This window comes from Mandrillus leucophaeus, unplaced genomic scaffold, assembly GCF_000951045.1.
Source record: "Mandrillus leucophaeus isolate KB7577 unplaced genomic scaffold, Mleu.le_1.0 Scaffold81, whole genome shotgun sequence".
In the NCBI taxonomy this organism is placed as follows: domain Eukaryota; kingdom Metazoa; phylum Chordata; class Mammalia; order Primates; family Cercopithecidae; genus Mandrillus; species Mandrillus leucophaeus.
Window position 1 is genome coordinate 830,722 of NW_012108808.1, and position 3,693 is coordinate 834,414.

The following is a 3,693-nucleotide window of genomic DNA, read 5'->3' on the forward strand; positions in this document are numbered from 1 at the left end:
CTCATTTAATCCTTACCACACTTTGTGAAGTAGATACCATTATTATCCTCATTCACATATGTGGAAGCTGAGGTGCAGGGGGGCTAAGAAACCTTCCTGAGTCCAGGGTCACAAGCTAATAAGTGATAACTCTGGGGTTTGAACCCAAGTGGTCTGACTGCAAGGTCTATTTTTTAATCCACATAATACACAGCTCCCTAAATGCTGTTTCTGAACCGAAGAGTAATGTGATCATCATTAGGTTTGAGAAAGACAATGTTGATGGCTTTGCAAAAACTTAGAGGATGAATCAGTTGACTCCATTCGGCAGTTCTTTTTCCTTGTTTTATTGTGAAAAATTTCAAACGCACAGAAGAGACAAAAGAACAATATGATGAATACCTGTATACTCAGAACCTAGATTCGATTGTTAACATTATGCCATATTTGTTTTATATACTTTTTTTTTTTTTAACCTCCTGAGCCAGTTGAGAGTAAATTTCAGGCTTCACGACTTGTCACTGCTAAATACTCCAGTATGTGTATCTTAAACATAAGAACAGTTTAGAACTTTATGCTAACATCCAAGTGAGAGGTAATGAGTGCCTCAGCTAGGGCTGCAGCAATTCAAAGAAGGGGGTGAAGTGGGAGAAGTGTGGATTACTCATTTGTCAGCTACTTTCAGAAGATATTCTCTTAAGGTGATTTTTCGTATATTGTGATAAGGGCCTGGCACACTTTGCTTCATACTGGTCAATGTGAACCCCAAGAAGGAGCCTAATTTATAATGGGCTTAAGCAAAATATAACTTGGGTGTAAAGTTAGTGTCAAAATGTAAGCACATACTCTATGTTCTTGTCTGATAAAACTTACACTGATATTGATGCTTCTTTTTATTAACAAGAATAATGTATAGTTTTCAGTTACTGGACACATATAATGTCTTGAGTATTGTTGTAGACATATTATACATATCAGTACCACTACTGATAATAATAATAAAGGGAGAATTCATTGTTAATTCTATTGCTTCAGAAATTTGGACCAGTCATCACCTTCTTTTAAATTTCGACACTTTTCAACCTGCTGGTGGAGAGAATTATCTTTTGTGTTTTCAGTTCAAATTAGACATCTCCTAAGTGTGAGCATATCCAGTGCCCATTACCACCCAGATGAATTAGCCTTGTTTGGAGAAATGGCTGATTCCAGATTTTGAGGAAGAAAAGTCTCGGTTTAACCTGAAATATTTTATTGACTAGGTAACTATGAAAATGCTCAAATAATGATAGAACTATCAAAAAACCAAGGAGCTGACTGAAAAGGGCTCCTATTAACCTAATTAGGTATAATTTGAACTTCAAAAACAATAGTAATTATACTGAAATATTACAAATATAAACATTTCTTTATTGCAAAGTGATATTAGGAAGAAAGAAAGAGAGGGAAGAAGATAAAGGAGAAAAGAAAAGCTTTTCTTTAAAGCAGAATGCCAGCTAATAAGTACAGAAAGAATTATAGAATTAGAAAATCTGTTTTGCAAACTTCCCGGTATAATAATTGATTTAGGTGAGAACCATCTTTGAATGCTAAAAACCATTCAGAGGTTTTTAGCAAGATTGTTGAAGGATGGGGTATTCACACAGTTTTGAAAAATCACACCATGTATTATTTATTAATTACGATGTGATAGAGTATGCCTTTGCAATGGAGAGATCTGGCAGTCACCATTGTCCCAAATCGTCAAACTCCCCATTGCGACCATGGGTCAGGCTATTAGATGCCTCTGGATGTGATGGAGTGGGAGGTACACAGCATAACCTAAGTAGAGTCCTTGCCAGAAATGTCTTGTCTAAATCCAATCATGAGGAAACTGTCAAATAAATTCAGGAGATGGAACATTCTGTAGAACAATTGGCTTGGACTTGTCAAAGGATTTGGTGTCAGGAAGATCAGAGGGTCACAATGGAAGACTAAAGAAATACAACATCCAAACGTAATGTGTGAACTTGGCTGGATGCTGAATTTTAAACAGCTGTAAGAGACATTTTGGGGACAAGTGGGGCAATTTGAGTATGGCTAAGATGTTTCATGATGTTATTGAATTCACTTTTTTTTCCTTTTTAAGAAGTTGAATTTAACTTTCTGAAGTAATTACTTAGGAAGAAATGCAGAGGAGTTCCACAGAAAAAGGTGACAACCAGAATGATATTCCATCAGCCAGATTTTTAAAATTCCTCCACTCTGAAATTTCTTTTTTTGTCAGCTAAAACTATTTTCCGGGTCCGTTTCCTTAGGTGAGCCTTGTTCACATTCGGCATCATACTCAATGCTGCTATTTATTATTTTGGTTTCATTTTCCTTTTTGCATCTTTATGTTTCTTCCGACAATCCATAGGCAGGTTGTCTGTTCCGGCGTCCCAAGAGTTCCTGCTAATATTACTTCCCGCTCCTCTCTAGAATAAATCAGAACCTGCTTGAAGTCCTTCATTATTCTTAGAGAAAAAGAAAAATCTAGTGGTCTCTTTCTCAGGTAATGATGCTTCTCCAGGACTGGACTTTCTGTGATCTGTTCCTTCAGGAACATCTTCCCCTTCGGAACTGCTGTCTTGGAAACACGGGTCTTTCTCGTCTCCAGAACCCGTCTGTTTCACCTCTGTGAGTCTCTTCCTTTATGTCTTTAGTGTCTGAATCAAAAAAGGAGAATGTGAACCTGCTGGGCTGCTCAGCCCCACTGCTCAGAGCTGCAGGGTCCTGGATTTCCTCAGGTTTCTCTTTACCACACTCCTCATTCCAGGGTATGTCCGCTTCCTTTTCACTGGTATATTTTGAAGTTCGAAATATTTCTTTCAGATCCATAGCAATGTTATGATACCTTTCTTTGGACACCTCAGATAGCTTTTCAGCTTCCTCCCTTTTCTTTTTTTGTTTTTCTTTACTTTCTTCTGGTTTATCGTGTCTTTTTCTTTCGTAAGTGGCACGGTCTTGCTTCGTTGGATCATCATGTATGCTGTCTTTAAATTTCTTAGCAGCTACCGATTCTTTGTAGAATTGCTTAAGTTGATTTGCAAAACACTTTGTACAACATTCAGGGCTTTCTTTTCTCCTTCAGCAGGCTCTCTTCTTCCTAGCAGTCTTCTTTTCATTTAACTCTTCCTGTTCCTCTTCACTGGCACTTTCTTGAAATCAAGAGTTCATGCAGAATCTGTCATTAGTGCCAAAGTGCGACTGTAAATCCATGAGCTTCTGTTCAGCTCTGCCCTCAAACTGAGGTTTAATTTTGAGCCTGTTACTGTTATCTTCAGAATCAGATTCCTCATCATCACTGCTATCAGGCAGCTTCCTCGATGTTTCACCCATAGACTCTTTCACCCATTCCTCTCCTGGACGGCTGTCCTCCTGAGTAGATATCTCCTCTGTTTCACATTCACTATCAGAACTGAAGATGATGTGCATTAGCTTATCCTCTGCATGACCATCCACATTTGTCAGAGCATTGTACACCAGCTTCTTCTGCACTTCTTTTGCTTTTTGCCTCGTTTCCAAGGCTGCCAAGTGCTTCTCATCATCTTCAGCATGCTTATCCTTACCACTCAGATCAGACGAATTACTAATAGAAAGTGAGAAATCAGTTTTGATTTCCTCGGTGTCCTTGGATAAGACCTTTGGTGATTTCTCAAGAGATGTGAGGCTGCTTGAGTCAGACCTCTCTTCCTC

The 3,693-nt window shown here is 38.4% G+C and overlaps 1 pseudogene; it reads right to left on the reverse strand.

The window, feature by feature from the left end:
* Positions 1–2,318: 2,318 nt before the first annotated feature.
* The window catches only part of LOC105530320, a 5,858-nt pseudogene continuing 4,483 nt past the window's right edge, over positions 2,319–3,693 (reverse strand).